The sequence below is a fragment of the Helianthus annuus genome, chromosome 9 (genome assembly GCF_002127325.2).
Source record: "Helianthus annuus cultivar XRQ/B chromosome 9, HanXRQr2.0-SUNRISE, whole genome shotgun sequence".
In the NCBI taxonomy this organism is placed as follows: domain Eukaryota; kingdom Viridiplantae; phylum Streptophyta; class Magnoliopsida; order Asterales; family Asteraceae; genus Helianthus; species Helianthus annuus.
The window spans coordinates 27,973,917-27,987,874 of NC_035441.2; the positions used below are offsets into that span (position 1 = coordinate 27,973,917).

At 38.2% G+C, this 13,958-nt stretch overlaps 1 non-coding gene across 1 annotated transcript; it reads right to left on the minus strand.

The window, feature by feature from the left end:
* Positions 1 to 13,162: 13,162 nt before the first annotated feature.
* On the minus strand, positions 13,163 to 13,269 carry LOC118482383. The gene has a single exon (XR_004868424.1). It is a non-coding gene; the product is annotated as a small nucleolar RNA R71 (small nucleolar RNA).
* Between the last annotated feature and the right edge of the window lie 689 nt (positions 13,270 to 13,958).

Here is a 13,958-nt window from a genome sequence, read left to right on the forward strand (position 1 = left end):
CCTGTGGATCCTCTACTTTCCGTTGTAATATTTGATATTACTTTATATTTGGATCGTATTATATTTATCTTTTGCTTCCGCTGTGCATTTATATATTGTGTTGTTTGACTATGATGTTATCAACTACGTCACGATACCCCCACCGGGCCCACCGGTGACACTTGGGAATTCGGGGTGTGACAGGTTGGTATCAGAGCCAACATTGAGTGAATTAAACACTAGCTCTTAGTGTTTAATCTCAATGACACAATAGCACATTCATTAACCTTCTGAGTCTAGACTTAACATAGGAATACCCTCATCTCTATTCAGAGAATTCTTTTATTTCAATTATATATATTCTTGATATGTCGTCAAGCAAAGAAGCCATAATGGAAATGCTCCCCATTAGAAGCCTAGGGAAGACTGAGCTTCGTACCGCGACCAGGATTAACGTACGACCAAGGAGAGGACATTCAGAACAAAAATGAAGAAGAGACCCCTCTTACTGAAGATCGTTTCCTTAAAGTCCTTATAGCGATATTTATCTTTTGGTCCCTTTGAGGACAACATCATTTCTTTTAAGTCCCTTTTTGGGCAATTCTATACCTCTTTTAAAATCATTGGGATGTTTTATCTAGATTTCATTTATATCATTATGTATGAATATAATATATGAAGTAAATTAAAATAACAATTCTGTTATAAGATCTACCATTATTATAAGATGGCAAAATCTAAAAAGGGATAAGACCTAGCTCAGGTGTCATTTAAGACAGAGCCAAGATGGTATCTCCATAATTAGATTCAGATCCATAATTAACGTCTCAACTTAGGATTGATCTGCGTTATGTTAAAAGAGAATCTTAGGGGTAAAACCTAGCCACGTGTCGTCACAGACGTGGCCAAGATGATAGAACCTGTCAAAAAGATTCCAAATTTATGTTAACATCTGAAAGCGTGTTAACATGCTGGGCAAATTGTGATGCAGTATAAATCACACAGGCCAAATTTGAAAATTTGGATTTATTTAAAATTCCCTGCAAGTAAAATAGCCATCCATTAAGGATGAAGTGCCTACGGGTAATAAATTTGAAAATTGGGATTTATTTAAAATTCCCTGTAAGTAAAATAATCATCCCTTAAGGATGAAGTGCCACGAGCTGTAACACCCTGTCCAATTGCGACATCGACAGTTGTGATCTTTTGAGATTTCCCCTTCCTAAGGGGGTGAGCTATGCTCAAAAGCCCTCTAGACGATAATCTGGTCGTCATGTCATTATTATGACCGCTGAATGACATTTGATTTAAATTAAGTACTAATCCTGTCGTTATGTCATTATTATGACCGCTGAATGACAGTTGATTTAATTTAAGTGCTAATCCTGCCGTCATGTCATCATTATGACCACTGAACGACAGTTGATTAAATTAATGACACTGATCATGGCGTCATGTCATTACAGTGACCGCTAAGCGTATCATCAGTACAATGACTATATGTCTTAACATCTTACGAGATGTCAATTGATAGGCCCACGGGCCAGAAATTTTAATAAAGACAGTCGTAACCTATGACTCCCTGTCAGAAAAAGGTAATGAACTAGGTTCAAACCTCAAGGCTTTGATTCTCTGAAATCCTAGCTTATAATTTATGAATGTCCTTGTGACTAGGCCTTGGTGCCACCTCAATATCCGTAATGTTTTATAACTAGGATAAATTGTAATGCCTCAATTCTCAGGAATCATGGCTTATAAATTAAACTTGTCTACTCGACTAGGCCATTTGTGCTATTACTAACTTATAAATTAGGATTTATGATAAAAATCCTGAATAAAATAAATATTATTCCTTTTCTGTTAAGTGTATGTATTGAAAGAGAATCTTAAAAGGTTTGACCTAGCCTGAATGTCATTGAAGACCTTGCTAAGATGGTAAAACCTGTTTAGAAGAGATTCAGATCCCGATTAACACTTGAAAACGTGTTAACACTCCCGACAACAGTAATGCGATAAAATCGCGATTGTCATCTTTATATTAGGAACTTCCAAACCCCTTAATTAGCCTATATGATCGATATGAATCATGGCTAATAAACGTCGAACATGATGTACACATCTAAACATCCACCTGGGATGTATACCTACGGGCAAAGATGCATACATGAAAACGATAGTTTTATTTCATAACTTCTTGTCAAGACAATGAATTATGAAAATTTTCCGATCCAAAGGAATCATTGCTTATGTTTTAAAATTTCCCTAGTGACAAGGCATATGTGCCATCGAAAAGTCCTATGGAACAAGCCGTTGTGCTATATAAGATGTCGCTATGACACTGACAGTCGTGACTTATGTCCCCTGTCTAGTAAGTATAAAGGATTTATTCCATTTAAACGCCAAAGATGGTTTATTTAAAAATCTAGGCAAAACATGATCAAATAAACTAAATACTATCTATTGGCCTATATGGTTTGTTTGCACCATGGCTATTTAAATTATCAAGTTCGACAATTCCCTATAATTAAGTAAGCTATTACTTCATGGTAAGTTGGCCTTCAAGGCTTCACCATGGCTGACTCCTCTGGGGCTCACAATCATCTAGTTAGTCAGAATGATGTACATTGACTAGCCTTTGTGGCAAAATAAATTATCTTCCACAAGATGACGGTTGTAGTCTTTGACTCTCTGTCCAAAGGTGAAGAACTATGTTTGAACCTTAAGATCTCTGATCCAATAAGATTGCAGCTTATATATTAATTCCTTAAATGCCATATTTTGTATGTCCTTTGTGACAAGGCCTTCGGGCCTATGATTATTAATGTCCTTCATGGCAAGCCTTCCAACTATCTAAAGATTGTCGTTATGACAAGGACAGTTGTGACATTGTGATCCCCAGTCAAAAGGTAATGGACTCGGTCCAAACCATAAACACAATTGATGGTCCTTTTTGACCTAAGCTAAATATAATTGGCATACTTTCTAGTAGCATACTATAAGGAAGTTATAAACCTAACAGTCATTATGGTTTAGTAATACCATGACTTTATAAATCATCCATTACGATGAATCCATAATAACTTGCATCTAAGCATATGTTATTTTTGGTGTTAGTACCAAAGCTCCAGAATGGAGGTTTCCGACGAAGCACACAGCAATACAGCGGCTAAAAACAAGGATGCAAATATAAATATAAATGTTAATGGCACTACTCTTCAGGCCTTGATTAGCGCAACAATTAGTGAAGTTGTGGATAAGGTGCTTGAGAACAAAAAGGAACCGAGTGTCACTCACTCAAAGATCCATACGGAAACGCATACATCAGCTCGAAAGGAGAGCTCCGTTCACTCTTCAGATGAAAAGAGCGAACCTCAGGAGTTAGTACTCTATGATAAGCCCCGTTCAACTGAGGGCAGGTGCACCTACAAATATTTCATCTCATGCAAACCCAGAGATTTCAATGGCGAAAAAGGAGCAATTGATGCTATGGAATGGCTTGAGGAAATGGAAACGGTTGTGGACATCAGCGATTTTGCTGATAAGGACGTAGTAAAATTTGTTTCACAATCTTTTAAAGGAGAGGCTCTTGTATGGTGGAAGGCCATGATGCAGTCCACGGGGAAAATTCCCCTATACCTTATGGGATGGTCCAAGTTTGCGGACCTTATCAAAGAGAACTACTGTCCACAGCACGAAGTGGAAAAAGTGGAGACAGATTTTCTGAATCTCACAATGAAAAACCTAAATTGTCAGCAATATGTTACCAACTTCAACTCCCTATCTAGACTAGTACCCTATTTAATCACCCCGGAACCAAAACGCATTGCGCGTTTCATCGGTGGTTTGGCACCAGAAATAAAAGGGGATGTTAAGGCTTCAAGGCCAACCAACTACAGATCAGCTGTAGATCTATCCTTGTCTCTCACTCTAGATGTAGTGAGACAAAAGTCGTTCATGAATGAAACTAATGACAAAAGACAAAGGGAGGAGGATAACTCTCAGAATCCTAAGAAGAGCAAATCTAAGCTCAACAATAACCAACAGGATTCCAACAAAAAGCCTACATGCAAAACCTGCAAAAGAAGACATTGGGGGCAGTGTCGATTAAACCAAAAGATAAAGCAATGTGGCATCTGTAAAAGAACTGGCCACCAGTCCCACGAATGTAGGGACATGAAGGATGCAAACTGTTTCAGCTGCGGTGAAAAGGGGCACATCAGTACTAATTGCCCTAAGGCTGCCAAGAAAGGAGCAGCTAGGTCTGGAAAGGATAAGAAAGGAACCGCCTGGACTACCGGTTGAGTACCTGAGACAGAGCACATCAATAATAGCATTAGGTACGTCCTTTACCGTTTAGCATTGATAGTGACTGCCAAGTATTTTTACATTGATGCAAGGGATAATAAACCTTTAGCAAACCATAAGCTTAGCAAACTATGGATTACACTCATAAGGACTCCATATATTAAATATGAGGTATAATTTACCAATGGAATCTTTAATGACCTCTCTCCCATCCTCAGAGATAACCCTTTCATAAGAATCTGGAGTACTCTTCCCCAGAAAGAGTACGACAATATATATTAATTATTTTATTTTATTATTTTTCTCATTGTTTTCTATCGTCTGCGAATGCCAAACTATGTTTGATAAGAGTACCATATGAGGATTGTGTATCCTAGTGTGTCCCATAGATTGCTTCCATGCCTGATCAGTATGGAGGTTCAATGCATGGGATCCCCGAAGATATCCCAATAGTCATATTGTACTAAAGTCGACTAGTAGTATTCAAAGAAGATATCCAAAATAAAAATGTCCTTATAAGTATCTCTACTTAGGGCATCTTTGCAAAGGCAAAGGGAATGTGTCATTTATCTGACACCGACAGCGATAGATAAGCCAAAGCCTGAGAATGCGGAAATCTCTGACATCTCTATGTGTCATAATTAGCTTCTTTATAAGAATTACCATGTTTACCTTCTGAGAGGCAAGAGGATGTTAGGACAAACATCCCGCTTAGGGCTGCAGTTATTGTAAGAATCTTATATCTGTTTTTACCAGCGAAATAGGAAGAACTAAGAGCCAAATAAATAAGTTTTGGATAAGGTTTCGTAAAGCCAAAATTCAAGGTTCTAAGAACTCCAATTTTTAGTAAATAAGAAAGACGGTTCATCTTGCTTATGCATTGATTACCGCAACCCTATTTAGGCAATAACTAGGAATCCCCAAATTGCTGCCAGGATCGTCGATTTATTCGACTAGCTGTAAGGAACAACTATTCTTTGAGATTAGTCAAGCAGTGGTTGGAGTAACCATATCGCCTTAAGATAAGCTTTTCGGTAACAGTTGTTATATAAGTATCAACGCTGCTCCTTTGGGAGACCTTGTATAGATAAGATGTTAAACATCTATTGCTAGACAGAAAAAATTGGTAAGTCCAATTATCAGGTTCTAAAAGTTGCCTTGGAAACAACAAATAAGATCGAGCAAATCCATAACCATCTATAAGTTGCCAGTATTCGGCAGAGAATCAAGGATTCATGGAGATAGCAAACCTCCTAAGTTCCTGTTAAGAAATAAGGTTCAACAAAAGATATCACCCTGGAAAGGTGTGCCAATCTGTTAATTGTCAGGCTAGTAAGCTCTGAATATATAAAACCATTCGAAGTAATCGAATATATAAAGATCAAATAACTTATGAGCTAAAAGCCTATTTAAGGAGCGTGGTGGAGCTCGCGATGTATTACACCCTAAGGATTTAGGGATATGTTTCGCCAATAAGTCGAGAAGCACTATCACATAACGGTTGGAAGACATGCTTCGTGCATGTGAGATCGATTTGGGTGGTAGTTGGGATAAGAACCTACCACTAATTGAATTCCCCTATAAAAATAGCTACCATACTAGTATTAGGGTTGCGCCTTTTGAGGCCTTATATGGTAGAAAGTGTAGATCGCCCATCTGTTGGGCAGAAGTTGGAGATGCCCAACTATCAGAACCAGATATCGTTTTTAAGACGACGGACAGGATCGTTCAGATTCGCGATCGTTTGAAAGCTGCCAAGGATAGGCAGAAAAGTTATGCGGATCTTAAGCGCAAAGATTTTCACTTCGATGTAGGAGATAAAGTCTTGCTTAAAGTATCACCCTGGAAAGGGGTGATGCGATTTGGTAAGGAAGGCAAGCTAAGCCCGAGATACGAAGGACCTTTCGAGATTTGTCAAACGTGTCGGGCCAGTCGCTTATAAGTTGAACTTGCCTGAAGAACTTAGCGCTATTCAAAATGTGTTCCACATCTGTAATTCGCTGACGAATCACTGGATATACCGCACACAGATATGCACATAAATGAGAGTTAGGAGTTCGTGGAAAAACCTTTGTCGATTGAGGATCGACAGGTGAAGAAGCTTCGAAGGAAGCATGTGCCTATTGTTAAGGTTAAATGGGATGCCCGTAGAGGTCCCGAATACACGTGGGAAGTGGAATCCACGATGAAAGAGAAATATCCTCATTGTTTCAGTAAATCTCAAGGACGAGATTTCTTTTAAGGGGGTGAGGATGTAACACCTCGAAAAATTTCGTCCAATAATGTATTGACACGTGTCATAAGGTTCCGGTATGTGAAAACATACTTTAGAGGGACTAAAAGTGACAAACAGTGAAAACTATGGAACGTAAGGGTCCCAAGTGTCAACAATGGATAAATAGACTCTAGGATAACCCTACATAATGTTCATAACCTTAAACGGATGGTCCATGGATCATACGACGCAGAAATTGCACAAAAGTGAGGAATTTCAAACTATAGGGGCCAAAAGTGTCAACATGTTGAATTTATACCTCTGAGTGAACTTTTGGCAGACCCGAAGCTTTATAATGCTAAACTATACTGACTAGAATATGTGGTAAAAATTTCGTGAAGTTTCGTTAACGTATGAGAAAGTTATGGCCAAAACCGTACTTGAGGGACTAAAAGCGTCAACGTCGAATTTTATGGCTTTTCGGTTGAGCGCAAAGTTATCCTAGGACATTACCATGTTGGTAAATGTCCCAAGGTTCTTAAAACCAAGTTTGGGGGTTTACGAGTCAAGATAAGCATCAAAACATCGCGTACGAAGGTCAGGGGCCATTTCTGCCAACATTTGAAAGTGCTGATCTGACCAAGGTCCCTTGCGGACCGTATAGCAGGGACCATACGGTCCGTATGGGCTGCCCAGTACCACAGTTTCGCGAATTCAGCTGATTTGGCCCGAATTTTAAGTTGGAGACAGCTTTCAGCACCTCCAATTGCTCCAATTAAATCCCTTGCATGCCTAGGACTACTGAGAAGCTTGCTACACCTCTGAATTCCTCCATATATTGATCAAAAAGCTCATTTTCTTGGGCACTTGGTTGTGATCAAAGAGCTCTCAATTTGCAAGAACTCTTAAGGCACTTCTGGAGCACTTCTGAACGACAAGGCTGACTCTAAGTGTTAAATAAGCTTCATTAGGACCTTTGTAAGCTTCTATATCAGTCTCTAATTCGTTCTTACCTTGATTATTAGTAAAAGTCAAAACCGTTGTTCTTGTATTTTGACTTTTCTATTAAACGAGTTTTACTCAGTCATTTCTCAAATTGAAACCACTGATATGTTGGTATTTATGTGGGAAACAAAACCCTCAAAAGGGTATTCTCTGATTCCCACTTTATGCATGCTAATTGTCGAGTCAAACTTGTTTCTAAAAAGTCAACAGAAGTTGTTTTTGCAAACATAAGCTTAAATGGTAATGTAGATGACATGCAATCCGTTTGATCATCAAAAATAACTTATAATGGATATAAGAATGTGTTTTATCATTATCAACTCGACAATCTTTAGTATAAATACGAATCGGAACTGAAAGTCTTGTAAAACGACTTTTTCGTAGACTATCGATTCGGATCCGTGCATGCATGTTTGAGATCTGTATTGGAGTGTATTTTAGACCATTTTTATTTTGGTTAAACTTTCTGGAATTTTTGATTCTTGAGTCTATGCTTAGCCGATTCATTTGCATGTTTTCGATATATGCTTAAAGTTGCCTATTTTGCCCTTTTTTATATAAAACGTGATTTTTGGAAAAGTGAAAGAGTAGAAATCTTTATTTCTAATACATAAACTTGCACCGAAAATTTGAGACCAGTTGGTGGTCCAGATTTTGAGTTATGGCTGATATCGTAAAACTATATCTTAAAGTTTCATAAACGGCGCATTTCGCGTATAACCCATTTCAGGCCACGTTTTGATATAAAACTCTTTACCCACTGATATTATATAATATTTTGGGATTTTTGATGATTTTTATTTAATTTTTGGCTGATCGTATCTTAGATCGCTTAGTCGATTCGGTTAATGCCGGTTTTGACCATTTAAGCCATAAAATGAGTTTTATACATCCTTTTGACTCCAAGCCTTTTTCTACTGATTTTATATGTTAAATAAATTATTTTGATCATTCTGGAAATATAAAAATCTCATCTTTCTTTTGAAAACCCGGAAACGGCTCTAAATCGCATTTTTAGCGTTTTTAACGCATAGTAAGCGTTATACTCATATTAAACATATAAGATTCATACCTACTGATGTATTTAGTATATTTTCATATAACAACAGTAAGTATAAATATTTGAACTCTGAATTCCAGTTTTGGCATTTTTAGCCCTTGTGAAATTACTAAAATACCCCTACGGTGCATAGTTTGGTTTTAAATGATAAATTTGATATATGGGTCATACCCTAATGATATTATATGTCAAATGAAGTATATTTACTGTATAAACCAGACCCGTAACTCAGATTTCCAAAGTAGCTCTTTATAATCTTTTAAATGACCAAAATGCCCTTCAAAGGCATAAATTGAGTTTAAAATTATTCGGGGCATAATAGAACATAACTTACTGATATTATATCATATTTAAAGCATATTATCTCAGGGGACTTGCATTTGACTCTTTTGGCTACCCGTAACGCCTTTTTGCGTTCGGTTCGGTTTACGTAACTAGTTTGCGTAAATTGACCGAAACGGGTCAAACGTTATCATTTTCATCTCAAAATCCAGAATGTATTTAGTATACCCATATTATACAAGTATTCAAACTTTTCGTGTCTAAATCACGTTCTATCCGGTCTTCGCTTAATCATGCGCTTGAACCGTATATTTCCTTAAGACTAACCGGTCTAAGCTTAGGCTTAATTAAAGACCCGTTAGTATTCTAATTGGTTATTTATACCCTCGTTCCAGACTAGAGCCTTCCGGTAAATTGTACCTACGCTTACTTAAGTGAATACGGCTGAGTTATTATAATTCTTGCTATTTAAGACAGGAGCTAGCTCAGGTAAATACTCTTAACTTATTTTCCCTATTACGGGCTTGGGATACGGTAATATAAATACCGCATGGTCAGGTATGGGATTCGAAGACCAATGTGTCGGGAAATCCAAATAACCTGTTTTAATTCGTATTGCTTGACTGAAACATTGGGGGTTAATGCGACCGTGTCCTGGATATCCTTGACTCATTAATTGCAATGGCCACGACCTAAGCACGGGGTGTAGGCATACACCTGACAGATGCTTCATGCTTATAATTTGATTATACCCAATAGGGGAATAGTGGTGTGTCGGTTAATCTTGAACCGGCATAGGACCGGGCCCCGCATGTAGAGCAAGTTATGTAAAACTGATAACATGAGATATAGTTTGTCCCAAGTATAAAAGATTAATCTTGCCTTGTGCATCTTAATCGAGTGTCAAAATAGTTTTGTGCCTTGTGCGCCTAAACCAATTTTCATAAACTCTTTTCAAATGAGTCAGTTGAGTGTATTTACCAGTGAAAACAGACGTATTTTCCAAAGTCTAAGTGACAGGTACAAGTACGTAATAGGCTGGAAGCTGCTCAGGGCGTTAGTAAGGAATCTTGCAAGTTCTAGGCGTCTAAAGTCTGTTGAACATTTATCTTATTTTATTTGATCCGCCTGTGGATCCTCTACTTTCTGTTGTAATATTTGATATTACTTTATATTCGGATCGTATTATATTTATCTTTTGCTTCCGCTGTGCATTTATATATTGTGTTGTTTGACTATGATGTTATCAACTACGTCACGATACCCCCACCGGGCCCACCGGTGACACGTGGGAATTCAGGGTGTGACATATATCTAAGCTATATACAGGATATATAGGGTATATTTAACTTATGAACATATTCCGGAAGGTCCGTTATCATACGATTCGACCTCCTTTTGCAGTTTGACGCAATTAGTCCCTTAATTGCGCAAAGTAGCGCGAAATGCCGATTAATGATATCTAAGCCTTCCATGGCCCATAATAATCATTCTCTAGCATATATTTAAATATTACTACGCTCCCGCTTGCTTAAATGGTCCCCGAATGGCGTAGATTCAAAAGTTGACGCTTTAGGCCCCTCTATTGCGCAAACTTGCGCATTTCATCATTTATTAGCATTGAAGCCTCATCTAATCCATATTAGGAATCCTTGAAAGTATTATTAAACATCACGATGCTTCGGGTTCGCTAAAAGATCATTCAGAGGTATAATTAAACATATTGACACTTTTAGCCCCTCTAACTTGCAAAGTTGCGCGTAACTTTACTTATAGGCATAAAAACCTTAGTTGGCCATTACTTGGCATTCCCGAGAGTATAATTAAATATTATGAAGCTCCCGGTTTGTTAAAAGGTCACTCAGAGGTAAGAATTAACATGTTGACGCTTTTAACCCTTCATTGCGCAAACTTTCAATTAATTACGCAAACGGCTACACTTTATCATCAAGTGGCACATTTGTGAACATCATCATCGTGAGAGGTTATTTAGAAACTTATTTTAGGTATGATAACACTTCTAGTCCTTTCAAAATCAAAGTTTTCGATTTTTCGAAAATTTAGTCCCTAAACTTCGCTGTTTGACTTCATCAGGGTTTATTACACGTGTCAATACATCATTGGACGTGATTTTACGAGGTGTTACAACTTTTGTTGAATTGTAACCTAGATGAAGGTTGTGTTTAAAAACTTAAATAACAAGTGTTTGTAATATTCAAAATTTTCTAAATGGATGAACATCATTTTAATCATGTAGTTGTTTATTATGATCGAATGCAATGATAACAAGCTAGTCACACATCATACGCTTCCGCAAAAGACAGGGTGTGACACATCCATTATCCATCATAGAGTGTGTGAGTCTTCCCAGGATCCAAGATTGATCGTAAGAGTTCTTGATAATCAAAGACCATGTTTGCCTAAGTCTCTTACATCACTTGGTGAAGACAAGTGTCTAGTGTAATACTTTTTATTTTTAATCTTTTGCACTTTTTAATTGGTTTTGTATTAATGACTTTAATTACTAGTTTCTTATGTTGAAGGTGATTCTTCCTTATCGTTTGTCCGTGGTGTCTTGGCATTATTTTACTGTCTATATGAAATAAAAGATTTTCACCATTTATATCTCCACGGTCTATATGGAGGTATGTTGGCTACCTGGTCGGGGGTTAGGGGAACGGTTTAGTAAGAGTTTTGCCATTGTTTAGTGTATAGATCATGCAAAGGACCTGGGTCAAATTTAGTAGGACCTCTTTCAATACCCACCGGTATTGGATGGCGGGGGTCCAAACTCTTTGATCCTCTCCTAATTTAAACTACTATTAAAACTTTAACCCAACTACTTAGGACTGTATCCCTGCTGACTCAGACTACTTAGCTGAGGGTAACGTCGCCTTCAAAAGAGGGGCCTACCACATTATGCATTAATAACTTAATTAGTTATCTTTCAATAATCCGACCCTTTAGGATTGTTTCATTGCTGACTCAAACTACTGGGTTGAGGGTAACGTCGCCTTCAAAAGAGGGGCCTACTACAATAACTAAGATAATCTCTTAAACAAGTGCAAAAGTGAGAAACTAATCAAAGGTTACACTACACATGAGTCGGATCCAAGTGATTCAACTTGTCTATCTGTTTTTATTTTTTATTTTATTTTCAGCATTTTAGTTAGTTTTATTTTCTTAGTTTAAAAACATTTTTCTAACATTTTGATTAATTAGACGTTGAGGATAAACCGGTACTAAAAGCTCTTGTGTCCTTGGACGACCTCGGTATCTTACCAACACTATACTACGTCCATGATGGGTGCACTTGCCCATATGTGTGTTTAGTGTTAGTAAATATCGTGTTTTATAAATTTAAAATTTGGCTAAAAAAGTGTAAAAGGGCTTAAAATATATACCTAAAACATATACACACTGATACGCATCAAGTTTTTGGCGCCGTTGCCGGGGACACAAGGATTTTAAGAAAGTTAGGAATCAACGGCCTAATCATTTTTTCTATTTTTCTTTTTTATTTTTTAGGATTTTCTTAGTTTTTCAGCTTCTGCAGAGCTCAACATGGGCCGTGTCTGGTCGAACACGGGTCGTGTCTAGCATTGTCACTAGCAGTTTTTTATTTTCCGAGTTACAGAGAGCCGAGCACGGGGCCGTGTCCAACATTCTAGTAACAGGGATCCAGAAAACAATCACTGTATCTCCAACCACGGGCCGTGTTCGCTGAGCACGGGGCCGTGGTAAACCTCCTGACCAACATTCTTTTCTATTTTTATTGTAGGACTTGGAACCGGACACCACATCTGAACTTTCTACGTAGTGTATGAGCTCCAGTTCTAGTAGAGACATAAAAGAACCTCTAGAAGAACCCGAACGCTTTCTCAGAAAAAAGACTTAAAGCTAAAAACCAAGAGAAGGTTTCGGGGGACCCACTTCCAATGGCGGACCAACGTACCCTCATGGATTACCTACATCCCACCGTGGGTAATCTCGGCGCCGCTATCAATGCACCGAATGTCGAAGCTAACAACTTCGAACTTCGGCCACATTTGATACAAATGCTTCAAAACTCCGCAACCTTCCATGGGCTTGCGGACGAGAATCCCCATCTACATATTACTAATTTCTTGGAAATATGTGATACCTTTCGGATCAATGGAGCATCAAATGACGCCATCCGCCTTCGAATGTTTCCTTTCTCACTAAAAGACCGAGCAAAAGCTTGGCTCAACGCCCTCCCAGTTGGTTCGGTAAACACCTGGGATGAACTAGCCCAAAAATTTCTATATAGGTATTTCCCTCCCGCTAAAACGGCTAAATTAATGACTGAAATTAATACATATTCACAAGAGGACGAGGAATCCTTATATGAAACTTGGGAAAGGTTCAAGGAGCTATTGCGAAAGTGCCCTCATCACGGTCTTGCGGTATGGCAACAAGTATCCACTTTCTACAATGGGTTGTTGCCACACACAAGACAAACACTTGACTCTAGCTCCGGGGGACTCTTAAGTAATCGCCACCCACATGAAATATACAATCAAATTGAGGAAATTGCACAAACCAATTTTCAGTGGCACACTCCCCGAGGCAATAAATCTATTGCCCCGGTCGCCCATAAGGTTGATGAAAGCACTTCTTTACAAGCCCAAATCGAGGCCCTCTCTTCAAAGATCAAAAAGTTAGAAATGACAAAATCGGTCTCGGTTATGGCTTGTGAAGGGTGTGGTGGGCCACATGAAAATTGGAGTTGTGTGAAAGAAACAAACGATCAGCAAGAGTCGGTAAACTACATTGATAATAGACCTAGGCCGTTGGGTCCTCCAACGGGTACCTACAACCAAGGATGGCGTAGCCACTCTAACCTTGGTTGGAGAGAACCCGGCAACAGCAGTAACCAACAAAACCTAAACCAACGAACAAACTTTCAACAACCAAGAAATGAGTCACAAAATTTTCCTCAACAACAACGTGGTCGAGAAAGGCTTGAAGATACTGTATCTCGCCTTTTCTCCGACACTGAAAAGAAAAACTCGAATCGATTTCAACAATTGGAATCGGATTTTAGAAATCAACAAGCTAGTATACAAAACATTGAAAAACAAATAAATC